General features: G+C 43.3%; 1 protein-coding gene across 5 annotated transcripts in view; it reads right to left on the reverse strand.

Moving 5' to 3' along the window:
• The window catches only part of arnt2 (aryl-hydrocarbon receptor nuclear translocator 2), a 192,324-nt gene that overhangs the window by 83,830 nt on the left and 90,865 nt on the right, over positions 1-17,629 (reverse strand). The window lies entirely within an intron of this gene.

Raw genomic sequence — 17,629 nt, forward strand, 5'->3', positions numbered from 1 at the left:
CTCAAAGGCTTACATTTTTCCCAATCTGTGAAAGACAAGTTACATTATTAGAGTTTAATCGCAACTTGTTTTTTTTTATCTCACTGTGTACTCCATCCATGCACGGCACCACACTGCCCCCAAGAGGCCATAACGCGCACAGCTAGTATTTGTTTTTAGTTATTATTATTTTTGGTATATTCTTATTTTACTATTTGTTTGCTGTACTTTCAAGTCATATTTCAAGTTGAGATTTCAAGGATTCAATTAATCTTACTTTCCTCAAAATTCAAAGATCCAAAGATCCAAGGACTTTTTTTGTTATACCAACACAAATTACCACATAGCATGGCACAAAATACGATACCCCAGGTTAACCAAGTAAATCCCAAAACTTGTGAAAATAAAGATATACAATAAAGAAAAACAACATAAAATAAATATGATAAGGGAGATACTCGTTTGAATGTGTGTAACTGTGCAAGGCAACAAAGGTGTTGATGCAGCAGAATGAAAATGTTAGAGGCTCTGAATTTCACATATTTACAGGGTCATTTTGTGCTGAACAAAAAGAATAGAGAGTTCAAGAATAGTGTTCAACATGCAGGGACGTATGGGCATGAGGATATCAAGATAGTTTTGAATAATTGAATCAACAAATAATCGTTTTATTAATCATCAGTTCAATCTCGGTTAAAATAATCATGATCAATAATATTAATTATTATTTCCATATTATTTCCATATATTCCATATTCCATATTATTTCCAACCCTACTAGAATGACCAGATTTGTAAAAATCTCCCAGGCTTTCGTTTTGACAGCTTGCGCTCTGTTAATCACACCATCACCTAAGATGATTATTACTCGATGTTTGAGGAACTTTTTGTTACTTTTTTTATTTTTTATTCCGTTGTATCTTTAAATGTAAATTATCTAATATGGCCTCTCTCAAGACATTTGCCATCTCCCTCTTTCCTCTCCTGGGAACAGCAGAGTCTGGAGAGTGTGAGAGTGCGGACACTTCACCACCTCCCCTTTTTCTAAAGGAGAGAAAAGGTCTGGCCTTTTTCTTTTTCTCTCTCTGGCTCTCTCTAAAGAAACTCCTCAAGCTCTCAAATGCAAGCTCTCTCTGGCCCTTTCTAAAAAAAACTCAAGCTCCCTCTCTCTGGCTCTCAAGCTCTCTCTCAAGCTCTCAAACACTCTCGCTACCGTACTCTCTCACATCTTAATCTTTTTAATCTTTTGGCTGCATTTTTTATTGCGCTTCCACACGCCCGGAAATTACCCGGGGTCGATCTGCAAAAAGCTGAGGATCTGGGTTCTCTGAACCTCCATCACCACACACATGTGGTAGATGAGCCAAACTCCGGCTCTGGGCAGCAAATGCTGAAGCAACACGCCGGTTTTGCCCCCGTTTGGAGCCCGGCACTGTGCAGTGGGGCTCACATGAGAACCCAACCAAACTTTTGGTCCCGCCCCCAGCAGCCTCCTTTTTATTCATTAATTTTTTGTGTCTGCCTGCTATCGCCCTCAGCCTGCCGACCACCTCTACCCTCCTCATGTAAGCCCTCTCGTCCTTTCCTCTGTGTCTCTTTCACCGGTGTTCTAGTAGTGTCTCACAATGTCATGCTAGTTTACCTCCGTATGTTTTTCTTGATTCCAATTCGCAAAGATGGCCCTGATTTAGTTAACCTTCTTTCTGACTGTTTTTGATTTATCCGTTTCTGTCTCTTATGTTTCTTGTCTCAGTCATGTTTTTGTCATGTTTTTCATGTCATATTCCCTGTGAGTCCAAACTCAAGTCACTCTTCTGACCTTTTACTAAGGCACCCATTTGGCAAGGTATCTGGGACCATGGTGGTGAACGAAGGCATCCAAGTAAAGCTGTCTCGTAATTTCGCCTCCTCTTCCAATCTATGCAACCCAGCACCAATTACCAAGCCACATCATGCCGTGCAAGTTTCTTCACCTCGTTCCAAATCTTCTACCAAGTCACATCCTTCCAAATGTACCCCCAAATCACCTTGTTCCGATCCAGCTTCTTCACCTCAACCCGTTCCATCCATTTTTTTCTAGTTCACCTTCCCTAGTTCCTGTTCACTCTGTCCCTCTGTCAGGCTGATCATGCTCAGGCACCCATTTATGTGTCTCGTCAAGCAGCAGGCCCCCTGTTCTGACTCCTCAGTAGCGGCCAACCACCGTTTCTGATACTCAACAGCAGCAGGGTCCGATATGTGCTGTAGCCATCATCAGTCTCTGCTCCGGCAGTGCACGTCCTCCGGCCACCACCGCACTCTGCAATGCACTCCGCCTGAACAATGAAAAGCTCCATGTGCTTGAAATCCTGTCGGGCAGCCCGTGACTTGGCTTCCCAGAGGCTCACAAGACTGGCCCCGTTGGACGGACCCTGAACCAGCCTCCAAGCTCCCTTCCACATACCCTGTGGACAATTTTTGTTAAACTTTGTGACGTCTAGGATCCATCCCTTGAGTTAGCGTGTAGTGTCATGATCTGTAATTTTTAGAATATATTTAGTTTTGTCTCATGTTATGTCGTTTTCTCGTAGTTCATGTCTAGTCATACTGGTTAGTATTTTTTGTTTCCACCTGTGCTCATGAACCCGGTTACTTGTGGCTTCGAATATGCTCCCTGAGCCGCCTGTGTCTTGTCCCGGTGCTCCTTGTCGTCTCGGCAGTTTTCCTGTATTTTGTTCCCTGGTTTCTGTCTTTAACGGTTCATTGCTTCTGTTTCTGTTGCTTGTCTCTTCTTATTTTCTAGAATTATTTTAATAAAACACTGATAAACATTCAATTGGCATTTCCTATGAATAACGACGAGAAAGTAGGGGGGGGGGGCTACCTTGAAAAACAAAACATAACAAAAATAGTGATGTATATTGAAAAGAAAATGTGCGTTTGCGGGGGTCGACTCTACCCAAGCCATGTCATGATTCCTTATGCTGTGCGTTAATTTCCAGACTTTCTTTGTTACATTGAACTATGCTTTTTTGGACTTGTTGATGCAGTATTATGATAATCCTGATGATCAGAAACTGTTGAAGGAGACGCTGCTGTTTAGCTGCCTGGCTTAGCCAGCCACCAGCCAACCAGCCACATCCACGGACTCCGTGAGCTGCAAAGCTATTTTTGTACACAGGTAAGATGCAATGCCATCAACAAACGATTGGTTGGTAGAAGCCAAATCTTGCATCAGCCAATCACAAGCTATGGTCCTCTCCGGAACAGCAGAACAAACGGGAACTGTGTAGAGGTTTATTACTTTGGACAAGCTTTTGTTTACTACTGTCAAAATCCTGTTCTCACTATTGAGTCGTCATTTTTATGCTCTGTGCTTTTTTTTGGGCGCTCTTCCGGTAGTTCAGGAAGTGGCGATCCACAAGCGATGTCTTAACTTTAAAGGGATGGCGGGGCCGGGATGGGCATGTTTTCACTAACAAGTTCGTTTTATATATTGTTTGATTTGGAAAATGAAAATAGTTATAATTTTCTATTTTATCAATAAATTTGGGAGAAATTAGGAAATAAGTGACTCCATGAATAACGCCTCTTGTTAATGAGGAAAATGGTTTATCTTTATATGAGAATGAGGAAATGTGGAAATGAGCAGAGCTACATAGATTTATGCTGGGACCAGCGCACACTGCTTCCTTGCTAAAAACAAACACACAAAAAAAACACTGCTTCTTTGCTGATCACAGTTAGGACGATCGAGGCATCAAACACCAGTCAGGATATTTACAGAGACTGAAGGGGGAATGAGTAGATGTGCACATTGAGGAATGGCCCCAGTTTTTCGATCTACAACATGCCGTCTAATTTGGAACGTAACAGTGAAATGGTGCGTTCTAATGCGGCCACACTCGGCTGAAAGCACATGCCGCTCCGTGATGATGCGCACGTTCAAGACAGCTCCGGTGTTGGATGAGGTCTGAGCTCACTCTCACGCCAAAGCTGTGCGGTGCCGGGACAACGCAGGCGACTGCTTGAGAGGCAATCCCCCGACATGAAGTTCTACGCAGGCAGGACAGACAGTAAGGAGCTAATGTTGTTTTGCTAACGCCTTTTGCTCTCTCAGTCTGCAGATATGATTGCGTTGTAAAATGTTGGGCACCATTCAAATCTCCAGAAACTCAGCTTTTAAAAGATGTATAACATGTTCACACATGTACTCAGCTGACGACGTGCATCAGCGATTTGTTTTTGACAGATGACGGAGGGCAAACCTATTATATAAGTGCCAATGTTAAGATCATCCAAGTGTCACTTTAAGGAAATGCTTATAGAAAAAGGTAAAAGGAGGTCATCGATTTGACGGATTGCTGATTGAAAAGTAACTAGAGAATGCAATTTCTGGAGAAATTGCGTGTGAAGGCGAAGGAAGCTGAAAAGAAACTGCAGAATGCGTTGGAATGAAGTGGAATAAAGTTGAATGATACTGAATGAAGTTGAATACAGTGGAATGAAGTTGAATGAAGTTGAATAAAGTGGAATAAAGTTGAATAAAGTTGGTTGAAGTTGAATGAACTCTATGAAAAATTGTGGAATGTTTTGGAATGAGGGGCAATCGATCCAACGCTGCCTGCACACAACTCAGCGTGTGTACCACAAGACCATCAAGGACCTAACTGGAAGGCTGTAAAACTGAAATGTTGAATGTGGAAGTGGAATTGAATGGCAAATGTAATGTTTTTTTTAAGGTTGAGTAATTTGAAGTCCAGCTAATGTCCCTGTCCAAGATGGCCGCCGCACTGGGGAGACCACGGGGTGAGTATCCCCAGCCTAGCTAATGTCCCTTTCCAAGATGGCCGCCGCACTGGGGAGACCTCAGAGTGAGTATCCCCAATCTAGCTCATGTCCCTTCCCAAGATGGCCGCCGCACTGCGGAGACCAAGGGGCAAAAACACTGGTCCACTGGAAATGAATGGTGAATACTTGAAATTTTGTGTTTTTTTTAAATTGTGAATGAGTTGAATGTTTGGAAAGTAGGAATTTGGGGGGTGTTGAAAGCTGAATGTGAGTTGAATGACTTGAATTTGTGGAAATTGGGAAGGTGTAAATGTGAAAAGTTGAACGTTCCAATGGAAATGAATGGTGAATAGTTGAATTTTTGTGTTTTTTTTAAGTGTGAATGAGTTGAATGTGTGGGAAGTAGGAATTTATAGGGTGCTGAAAAGCTCAATGTGAGCTGAATGATTTGAATGACTTGAATTTGTGGAATTTGGTATGGTGTAAATGCTAAAAGTTTAATCTGCCAATGGAAATGAATGGTGAATACTGAATACTGAATTCCGTGGGGGGTTTTAAAGTGTGAATGAGTTGAATGTGTGGGAAGTAGGAATTTGGGGGGTGTTGAAAAGCTGAATGTGAGTTGAATGACTTGAATATGTGGAAATTGGGAAGGTTTAAATGTGAAAAGTTGAATGTTCCAATGGAAATGAATGGTTAATGGTGGAATTGTTGTGGGGTTTTAACGGTGAATGAGTTGAAATTGTGGGAAGTAGGAATTTTGTGGGTGTTGAAAAGTGTAATGTGAGCTGAATGATTTGAATGACTTGAATTTGTGGAATTTGGTATGGTGTAAATAAGATAAGATAAGATAAGATAAGAAGGCCTTTATTGATCCCACTCAAAGATAGAGGTCACACAGGGACGGCGGCATAATGTAGCCATTAATGTATAACATTAACGGCATACATTCAGGATCAAACCTATGTAAATATACGCAGTTACATGTGTATATACACATGTATATACACACCAACATACATCTACATAAAAAGTATGAGGAACACTCATTTTAGCCTGTACATAGTACAGAGGAAAAATACTCTAATTAAGTGACAGTGCTGCAGTGCTGTAGTGAAATGTAAGGAACACTGGATACAAATAAAACTAGACTAACAGTAGCGGGGAATGTTGAGTATTGCACGGTATTACAGTAGTGGGGAATGTTGGGTATTGCACGATATGAGCTCAGGTGCAGGATTGCACAATTGTACTAATGTCCGCCAGTTTGTAGAGACTACACAATGTTCTTGAGTCCAGGGAGCAGCCCAGGACAGAGCCCGCCCTCCTGACCAGTTTGTGCAGCCGCTTCTTGTCCGGGGCCGAGACGCCGCCTGCCCAGGTGACCACTCCCTGGAAGATGACCGATGCAACAACAGAGTCAAAAAAGTTCCTGAGGAGTGTCCCCTGAACCCCAAAAGACCTCAGTCTCCTGAGTAGGAAGAGTCTGCTCTGACTCTTCCTATAGAGAGCGTCTGTGTTGTCGCTCCAGTCCAGTTTATTGTTCAGATGAACACCCAGTACTTGTAAGTTGAGACTCTCTCAACATCTATTCCCTGAATATTCACTGGTGCAGGTGAAGAGTGCTGGCGCCTACCGAAATCCACCACCATTTCTTTGGATTTCCCCGCATTGATCAGGAGGCGGTTCTGCTGGCACCAGTCCACAAAACCCTGAGTAAGTTCTCTGTACTCCCGTTCATCTCCGCCTGTGATGAGGCCGACAATCGCAGAGTCGTCAGAGAACTTCTGCAGGTGACAGGTAGGGGTGCTGTTGTTGAAGTCCGAGGTGTAGAGGGTGAACAGGAAGGGAGAGAAGACAGTTCCCTGTGGGGCACCGTGCTACAGAGGAGCACGTCAGACACACAGTCCTGTGTCCTCACATACCGTGGCCGGTTTGTGAGGTAGTCCTGGATCCATGTGGTGAGATGTTGTGAAGGCCAAGGCTGGGCAGGAGGGAGTGGTGGCTGTCTGGTGTAGCTGGGAGCTGGAGACTGTGGAGAAAAGGGGGAAGGGGGTGACACACCGAGCAGGAGGAGTAGGTGGAGGCTGCAGCAGGAGAGACTGAGCGGGGGCAGGCATCTGATCGAACCTATTGAAAAAGAGGTTCAGCTCATTTGCCCACTGCAGGTCCCCCCCAGTCTTGGGTTGTCCATGGCCTGAGATGGTCTTCAGGTCCCTCCAGACTCCCCTGGCATTATTCTGCAGCAGCTGCTCCTCCATCCTCTTCCTGTAGGACCTTTTCCCCTCTCTGATCCTCCTCCTCAGCTGGCGCTGCACAGTCTTCCGCTCCTCTATGTTGCCTGACGCAAAAGCCCCCCTCTTCTCCTTCAGGAGAGCTTTTATGTCTGGTGTGATCCAGGGTTTGTTGTTGGAGAAACACCTTACTGTCCTGGTGGGTATGGTGTTCTCCATGCAGAAATGTATATAGTCTGTAACAGTGTAGTTAGACTACTAATGTCTTCCCTGAGAGCATTGCTGAATACTTCCCACACAGTTCTGCTGAAGCAGTCCTTTAAGGCTTCCTCGGCCTCTCCAGACCATCTCTGAACCGTGCGGGTCACATCTGGCTGCCTGCGGACCAGAGGTTTGTACACAGACTGGAGAGCCACCAGGTTGTGATCAGCTTTGCCCAGCGGGGGGAGGGGCAGTGATATGTATGCCTCCTTGGTGTTGGCATAGAAAAGGTCCAGTGTTTTATTGTCTCTGGTGTGGCAGGTGACATACTGTGTGAATGAAGGCAGAGAGGAGGAAGGGAAGGCATGATTGAAGTCACCAGAGATGAGTATCAGGGCATTTGGGTGCTGTGTTTGTAGCCTGCTCACTGCTGCAGTCGCCGCTGGCAGAGGGGGGGTAGACGGTCACCGCGATCACATGACTAAACTCTCGCAGGATGTAGAATGGCCTCATGCCAACACCTAGCAGCTCAATATCCCTGCTGCAAAGCTGCTCCTTAATCGTGATGTGCCCAGGATTACAACATCTATTGTTCACAAACACAGCCAGCCCTCCTCCTTTCCTCTTTCCACTCTCCAGCGTCCTGTCCGCGCGTATGATTTGGAAGCCGTCCAATTCTACGAACGCGTTCGGCGTTAGCGCTCCTAGCCACGACTCCGTGAATAGCATCAGGCTAGCCTCCCGGAAGTCCCTTTCATGCCGGGTAAGCGCCGCTAGCTCGTCCATCTTGTTGGGGAGAGATCTAACATTCCACATGATAACAGACGGGAGGACGGGATGGTATCGTCTCCTCCTTTCCCGGCGTTTAACCCCCGCACGAGATCCCCGTCTCTTCCTCCTCAGCTCACGGGGGATATCGGGTCTCGCCCCGGGAGCCGGCACAGGGTTAGCACGGAGTGCTAACAGCTGATTCCAGCTGTAAACAATGGGGGCTCGGCTCCGAGCCAAGTCGCTGGACACGATCGCGCAAAAAATAGCCATCAGCAGCAGCAAGAATACCGCAGTTTGGGTGCCCATTGCTACGCAAGTTTACGACTATCAACTGTATGAAAAAGGTTTGAGGTAGAGTAATAGTAAGGAACAAAAACACACGAAAAGGCTCACCGGTGAGCCGGAGCTGCTGTAGCGGGCTGCCACTCGCGTGGCGCCGGAACTGAAAATGCTAAAAGATAAATCTGTCAATGGAAATGAATGGTGGATACTTGAATTTTTGTGTTTTTTTTTTTAAGTGTGAATGAGTTGAATGTGTGGGAAGTAGGAATTTTGGGGGTGTTGAAAAGCTGAATGTGAGTTGAATGAGTTGAATGACTTGAATTTGTGGAAATTGGAATGGTGTAAATGTGAAAAGTTGAATGTGCCAATGGAAATGAATGGTGAATAGGAAGTAGGGATTTGGAGTGTGTTGAAAAGCTTGACTAATATGAGTTGAATGAGATGAATGTTGTGAATTTCAAATTGGAATGATGTAAATGTGAATTGTTGAATATGGCAATGGGAATGATTGGTGGAATTTTGTGTTTTTTTTTACGGGTGAATAAGTTGAATTTTTGAGAAGTAGGAATTGTGGGTGTGTTGAAAAGCTTTACCAATGTGAGTTGAATGAGTTGAATCTTATGAATTCAAAATTGGAATGGTGGAAATGGGAAATGAATGGATTTTTTGGGGGTGAAAAACGGGAAATTTTGGGGAAGCCGTACATTTTTTGAATGAAAGAAAAGGACCCCCGGAAGCCGTGAATTTTTGGAATACATTGAAGTTGGAATGGCGAGTATCGGTCGTAAAATGTGGAAATAGAAGTACGCCAAAAAAGTGTGAGGAATAAAATAGAAGAAGAAGAAGAAGAAAGGTGAATGGTGTAGAATAACATATGTGTGAAGGCCTACGCCTTCACACAATATATAATAAAGTATAGGAATAACATATGTGTAAAGGCCTTCACCTTCACACAATAATAATAATAAAGCTGAATGGTGTAGAATAACATATGTGTGTAGGCCATCGCCTTCATACAATAAAGGGGAATGGTGTAGAATAACATGTGTGAAGGCCTTGGCCTTCACACAATAAAGTTGAATGGTGTAGAACAGGGGTGTCAAAGTCAAATGGACGGAGGGCCAAATACAAAATTTTGCGACAAGCCGAGGGCCGGACTGATAGAATGTTCATTGAATTTTTTTTAAATGTCCAGATTGGATCAGGTCCTTCGAGCCTGCTGATGATGTCACGCTTTATATATCTGTAATATATTTCTTTGCGTCTATGTTTGTCACCCCCCTGCCTGCTGTGTTTTTATATTCTGAGTTACTAAATAAAAAATAAAATAAAGTACATTACGAGGCAGCTCGTACGTCACTTCCGTTTGCGTTTCTCCTGCCAAACTGGAAACAATTTTCTGGTTGACTCGGGCTGCAAGATTGTATGAACTGTACATAATGTAAAGTAAAACGGAGAGGATCATATGATTAGTATGATGTCTCCAGCTGACCCTATTTTAGAGTGGCAAGGTATGAATGTGGGTGATTGTGTCAGAAAACACAGGCCCGTATTCCACTTGACACGTCTATTTATTGTGGTCTGCGACAACAGAGAAAGAATAACCTAGCAACATCATCCAATGCATATCCATTTGTTAACAATATGCCTAAACATTACAATTCACTGTCTTAAGAAATGTCATGTCATGTCATTTTCCAAACCGCTTATCCTATACAGGGTCGCGGGGAGTTGCTGGAGCCTATCCCAGCGAAGGCAGACTACACCCCGGACTGGTCGCCAGCCAGTCGCAGGTCACACATAGACACTGTCACTGAGCGGGAATCGATCCCACGCTGCCCGCACACAACTCGGGCGTGTGTACCATGAAGTATTTCTAATAAAGTGTTTTACTCCAAATAATTTTTCACCTCGATTCTGAAAGCCACGATTCTGAAAGCCACAAAAAGTGACGAGAAGTCTTCAGTCAGCATGTAGAACAGCCATGGGGTGGCAAACATTGATGCAAAGAAATCCATCCATCCATCCATTATCGATACCGCTTATCCTCACAAGGCTCGCGGGGCGTGCTGGAGCCTATCCCAGCTGTGTTCGGGTAGTAGGCGGGGGACACCCTGAATTGGTTACCAGCCAATCGCAGGGCACACAGAGACAAACACTCACAATCACACCCAGGGGCAATTTAGAGAGTCCAATCAACTTACCATGCATGTTTTTGGAATGTGGGAGGAAACCGGAGTACCCGGAGAAAACCCACGCAGGCACGGGGAGAACATGCAAACTTCACACAGGGAGGCCGGAGCCGGGATCAAACCCACGACCTCTGGACTGTGAGGCGGACGTGCTAACCAGTCGACCACCGTGCCGCCCGATGCAAAGAAATATATTACAGAAATAGTGTAACGAATTGGGTTATCTGTGTTGTGGTCGAATTTGTGTCTTGCCAAGTTGTGTTGTTTCCTAGGTTAATGAATGCATTGCGTGGCTCGCTGGATGGGAGGGCATGCGAGCGAGAGTAGCGGAGGACAAACAGGAGAGCCCTTGCTCTTTTTTGACTGAATGGTTGTCGTACTGTATTGGTGTCGGCTGTGGCCCACAGTAGCCGGTTGGACTAATAAAAACATGATAATTAAACTACGTCTGACGGCGTGTTCTTTGAAGTCGCTACAATATATTTTAAAGCGTGACGTCTTCGGCAGGCGCAACGGACCCGATCAGATCTGCTACCCACACTGGCTTGCTGCGGGCCGGATCTAATAATAAAGCAGTGTCATCCCAGTGGCCGTAGAAAACCTTCTCGCGGGCCACATCCGGCCTTGACTTTGACATATGTGGTGTAGAAGTAAATATGAAATAAAACGTCAACATCAACTTCATTTTCCTCCACTAACGGAGTTGAAATCGCAGACAACTGGAGCACCAAAAGTAAATAATGTGCAACATTATTTGTCAGCATCCTGTGTCTTCTTCTGCAGTTTATTACTGCATGTGCAGAGGAAAATTGTTTACTGGCAGTAATGTGCACAGGATATTCCAAGGAAATATTGTTCCTGTAAGGAATCTAAATGTGTCAGTATTTTAAACACATGTGGTACATGAGTTCAGTTTGAGTTATTCCAGATACAAAATTTCAAACGACTTCGCGCAGTTTGGTGCGTGATGTTTATTTCCCTTACATCAGTATAACCGACATAGTTCAAATTTTCAGATGGTTCTCTATTTTCTTCCTATAAACAAGACAATGAAAAAAGCTAACAATGAAAAAGGTTCTTCATTCGTCTAGTGTAGAATTGTTGTAGTACATAGCCTGTAACACACATGTTCTTATGTAATCAAAATAAGTTTCTCTTGGCTTGGACCTTTTTTAGGCCTCACATCAGTAATTTAGAGCTGTTTGAGTTCTGTCAGCATGCCATCATAATCTCCTGAAGACCAAAATAGAAAAACAGCATCGTGGAACTAAAGTTCAGCTAATTCATTCCGTGACTGTATTTGTGAACCCAAAAAACAAAAATAACTGATACACATGAAGCATAGAGTGAATTGTTTTTCGCAAGTGAGTGTTACGCATGGATGCTGTGACTATTCATGAATTGAATAGGTGAACAAAATTCTAAATTTTGTTTGTAAACAAAATTGATTGTTTACTGTACAATGAAGCTGTATTTATCAGTAATTAAGAAACAAAGACAGCTATTTTCAAGTTTGACAGTATTTCTTGAGGGCTTCAGCTAAGTGAGGTGAATGAACATTTGAACATTCAACATTTTCTTATGCCTTAATCACAACCAGGCGTACATGTGGACAAAATTGTTGGTACCACTCTGTCACCGAAAGAAAAGTATTTAGAACAAAAGAAAAGTAATAATAAATACCTTTAAAAAAGATAACCAATGAAAATCAGATATTGCTTTTGATCGTTGGTTCAACAAAATAAAAAAAAATAAAAAACAAAACAAAAAAACACGTCATGGAAGGAGTCATGAAATAGGCTTGGACAAAAATGATGGTTCCCTTAACTTAATATTTTGTTGCATAAACTTTTGAGGTAATTACTGCAATCAAACACATTTTATAACTTAAATAAGGCCAATGCACCTCTCAGTAGGGGTTTTGGCCCATTCTTCATCAGCAAACTGCTTCATTTTTCTCATCAACAAATGTTTTGCTATAGGCCGTCCTTGGGTGTTTTTATCTGCATTTTGAGTTATTATCCTGTTCAAGATCCATGATGTGCGACAGAGACAAAGCTGTCTGACACTGGCAGCACATTTTTCCCGAGATTACCATAGTCTTGAGATTTCATTACAGGCCTACCCTGCACAGATTCAAGACACCTTGTACCAGATTCAGCAAAGCAGTCCCAACACATAACACAGCCTCCTCCATGTTTCGCAGTAGGGACAGTGTTCTTTCTTGGTGTGCTTAATTTCGCAGTAGGACCAGTGTTCTTTCTTGGTATGCTTCATTTTTGCATCTGTGAACACAAAGTTGAGGTGCCTTGCCAAAAAGTTCCGGTTTTGCCATCTCCCTTTGACATTGTCCCAGAAACTTTGTAGCTAGTCAGCATGCAGATTCATATTTTTTATGACTTATTTTAAATAGTGTTGACCTCCTTGTTCGTCTCCCATGAAATCCACTTTGGCTCAAACAACGCCATTGCGATCCAAACACTGATAGATCTTGACCTTGGAGTTCACCTTTATTTTCTTTGGAGGTTGTTCTGGACTCTTTTTGTGACAATTTGTATGATCCGTCTTTTCAATGTGTTATTAATTTTGCACCTGCAGAAAATTTTCAGTGAGGGTGGCTAAAAACCTATGCATCTTAAATTTTGGAATAATATGTGCAACTGTAGTCATGGGAACAATAAGCTGCTTGGAAATGGTTTTATAGTGTTTTTTCCTTTAATGTGCTTGTGTATAATTTTCTTTCTAATCTCCTGAGGCAACTCTCTTCTTCTCTTCTTATGGCCAATGTTAAGTGTGGTACAAAGTACAAATCATGTCAACAAACCTCACAATGACTATTCATCACATTTGAAATAGGCCAACTGACTGATTACAAGTTTGAAATCACCTATGATTCTAATAAGACACACCATGGTTGAACATATCCCTATGGTCCAATTATTTCTAAACTTTTCTACCACCATTTTTGTCCTGGCCTATTTCAGTTTTTTTTTTTAATTCCATTGAACCACAATTCAAAAGCAATGTCTGATTTTCATTGGTTAATTTTCATTAAATTGAACATTTCTTATTGTCGCTGTGATGTGAAAAACACATCTCCATTTTTTTTCATTTTCTTATTTTTACATGAATCATGTTTCCACGGGGGCGGCACGGTGGTCGACTGGTTAGCACGTCCGCCTCACAGTTCAGAGGTCGTGGGTTCGATCCCGGCTCCGAACCTCTCTGTGTGGAGTTTGCATGTTCTCCCCGTGTGATTGGCTGGCAACCAATTCGGGATGTCCCCCGCCTACTGCCGGAAGACTGCTGGGATAGGCTCCAACATGCCCCGCAACCCTTGTGAGGATAAGCGGTATCGATAATGGATGGAGGGATGTTTCCACGGGGCGGCACGGTGGGAGACTGGTTAGCACATCCGCCTCACAGTTCAGAGGTCGTGGGTTCGATCCCGGGTCCGGCCTCCCTGTGTGGAGTTTGCATGTTCTCCCGTGCCTGTGTGGGTTTTCTCCGGGTACTCTGGTTTCCTCCCACATTCCAAAAACATGCATGGTAAGTTGATTGGACTCTCTAAATTGCCCCTAGGTGTGATTGTGAGTGCGGATGTTTGTCTCTGTGTGCCCTGTGATTGGCTGGCAACCAATTCGGGATGTCCCCCGCCTACTGCCCGAAGACTGCTGGGATAGGCTCCAACATGCCCCGCAACCCTTGTGAGGATAAGCGGTATCGATAATGGATGGAGGGATGTTTCCACGGGGCGGCACGGTGGGAGACTGGTTAGCACATCCGCCTCACAGTTCAGAGGTCGTGGGTTCGATCCCGGCTCCGGCCTCCCTATGTGGAGTTTGCATGTTCTCCCCGTGCCTGCGTGGGTTTTCTCCGGGTACTCCGGTTTCCTACCACATTCCAAAAACATGCATGGTAAGTTGACTGGACTCTCTAAATTGCCCCTAGGTGTGATTGTGAGTGTGGATGTTTGTCTTTGTGTACCCTGCGATTGGCTGGCAACCAATTCAGGGTGTCCCCCGCCTACTGCCCGAAGACAGCTGGGATAGGCTCCAGCACGCCCCGCGACCCTTGTGAGGATAAGCGGTATCGATAATGGATGGATGGATGTTTCCACGTTACAGACATCGCATTAAAGTGAAAATTTAAAAAGTTTCCAAAATTGGAGATTGTGTTTTTCACAGGACAGTGAAATGTATTATTACGATAGGTAGTGGTATTTTTCTTTCGTTTATCATTATTAGGGGTGTAACAGTACACGTGGGTGTATTTATATATTTCAGTACGTGTTACGACCCCTCCTCAAGATGGCAAGGAGGAGGGGTCTAACATTGGTGTGAGAGTTGGAAGGGGTAAATGAAAAAGTGCACTAACGAAAAGCCTGGCCAGTGAAACATCAAAATGGACCCACAACACCACACTAAACTACAACATAATGAAATTGAGTGATCACCCCCGAATCTTAGGTTTTAAAGAGGTGTTTAGCCAGGCGCTTTAGGCCTTAATGGGTTAAACGATTGCAATCTTAGTGGATCACATGCAGCATGCACACCAACCATTTACGCAATCTGTTAGTGTGAACGGGCAATTTAGTGCCTGCTATTTGGGATCTTAATAAATCAGGCTCTAGGAATGGAAAGTGCACTACCACCTTCCACCTGGAGCAAGAATGCATTAATTCCTTAAAGTGAAATCAACCCAAAAACATTTTTTTTCAAGAATATGTTCCCAGCAGGCTCACTAGTTGAAACACGGCATTCTGATTAATATTGCATTTGTGGAATATGGTATTCCACCTGGCATTTTTACCTGAACGCCTAAAAAGGTGCACCCAAAGTTAATTTGAAGCTGTACTTCAACCATTTGGAGTCTCCTCAACTATCAGAATCTTTTTAAGTGCTACTGCCACTGAATTATGGAAGTTTGAATACATAGAAGAAGGCGGATTTTATGTCTGCCTATTTTTTTTTTTCCAAAAATCTGCCTGGAAAATTATGTAGTAGCATGGTGGACTAAATAACGCAACAGGATTACAGCTCAAAGGCTCCTCCAATTCCATTTTAAATTTGATAATAATAATACGACAGAAAATGAGCATTTTACACAAGTTTTAATATGGAGATGTCCAGGCGAACCAAAAGTGTGTCATTTGGGTGATCCAATTGCAACCATGTTCACATACGTAGGGGAAAAGGCCGCTATTCTGGAATGCTTAAACATACAAAAATTATCATGAGTTCTAATGAAAAGTAAGACTTGGCGCTATCATATCCTACAATGAGATTTAAAAAAAATAATTATCAAAGTAGGTGACACGATATGACGTGCGCTGCTGTCGGCTTTGAAAGTGCGTGTTACGCAAGTTATGCACAGTGTTTGTTTTTGTTCAAAAGAGTTTCGATGTTTTTTTTTAAAGAATTTCATTGGCCGTTGAATGCGTCAATCACCAGCAAGCTTTGCATGTTTGGTTGTGACTGCAAACACAACTGACGATATGCAGGGGTGGTACTATTTACGCACATAATTTGTTCATTGGCTGTTGTTGAACTCCTGACACGGGAAACATTTGTTTATCACAGGGGTCTTCAATCATGTTCCTCGAGGGCCGGTGCCCTGCATGTTTTCCATTTGTCCGTGCTGCAACACACACCTGATTCAAATGATCAAGATCGTTATCCAACTTCTGCAGACCTTTGGTGAATATCTGTAGCAGGGAAAGATGGAAAACAGGCAGGACACCGGCCCTCGAGGAACAGGATTGAAGACTCCTGGTTTATTGGATCAAGTAAGCAATCAATTAAAACAGTAAGGTCCAGCCTATGTTTTGAAATCTTGTGTCGAAGCTAACTCAATCTACGATGGATGAATATGTACAAATAATATAACGTGGCTTTATGGATGTCAGGCTTATTGTGGACTAACTATATTACTGGAATACCTTTACTGGACCCTTGTCAACGTAATATGATCATTTTTGATGGATTATGAAATAATTTGCGATTGTTTAATTCAAATGCTCGCCGAGCCTACAGATATGATTGTATCTTGTATTGTTTGGTATCAACAATCAGGAAATCAACAACAATCTGCGGAAACTCAGTTTTCTAACCATATATAACATGCCGGGGAATGCTTTGAAGTTGTTCTGTATATAGCGAATGTCCCGCGGGCACGACGCAAAAACCCACCCGTGGGCCGATGGAATTGCAACAGGTTTTAGGCAGCAAAATCCACCCCTTTTTAGCCACTCAGGGGCTGTGTGAGTGCATGATTGGTCGTTACCTCAGCCCTTGAGCAGTTGTGATGTCATTTTCAGTTGACAGAACCGACAAAATGGCCACCCCCAGAGATGGCTAAAAATGGGCGGATTTACTCTTAGTCCACAAACGCAATATTTATCAGAAGGCCTTGTTTCAAATAGTGGGCTTGCATAGAACATATTCTTGAAAAAAATATGTTTTGGTTGACTTCCCTTTAAGTGGGTTGACTTAAGGTTTTCCCCTAGTAAAAAAAAAGCATTTTTTTTCAGATAGGATATTGGCTCTAAATTGTCTGTGGGAGTGTTTGTGGGCTTGTATAGAACATATTCTTGAAAAAATATGTTTGGGATGACTTCCCCTTCAAATGGACACTTGGGTCAGGATGGCCATGTTTTTCACTAACAATTTCAGTTTATATATTTTTTGATCAGGAAAATGAAACAAGTTGTCATTTTCTATTTTATCCTGCTTCAAACCTAAAGTTGAAGAGGGGGAAGGTAATCCTGCTCCCATCCCGGACGCTGGCAACCAACATCAAGCGAGACGGCTTGGCAACAATTGAGCCTTTTGGATTTGGTAACTCCAAATTCCGACCACAGCATCTTCAAAATCAGACTTATCTAACTGTGCAGTGCAAATCACATTTGTCTTGCCAAGTCCGTACCGTGTCAGTATTTTGTTTTTTAGGTCCACAGTTTCCTCACTTTTTCATCCTTCTGGAATTTATGTAGGGCGACCCCTTCTTTCGATGTGTTACTACACCCAGCCACAATGCATGTTTGGGCATATTTGCTGCATTAAATGTTCAAAATTCGTTCCAAAACAACCGGCCGTGAACAAAGCAAGGCAGGAAGCAATCATGAGCCGCTTTCGCCCTCTCTCCAATGACGTTGTCAGGCTGATGTGTCGGTCAAGCAGACTCCACCCAATTTGTGGG

The sequence above is a fragment of the Filicampus tigris genome, chromosome 3, assembly GCF_054856515.1.
Source record: "Filicampus tigris isolate MCC_2025a chromosome 3, RoL_Ftig_1.0, whole genome shotgun sequence".
Taxonomy (NCBI): Eukaryota; Metazoa; Chordata; class Actinopteri; order Syngnathiformes; family Syngnathidae; genus Filicampus; species Filicampus tigris.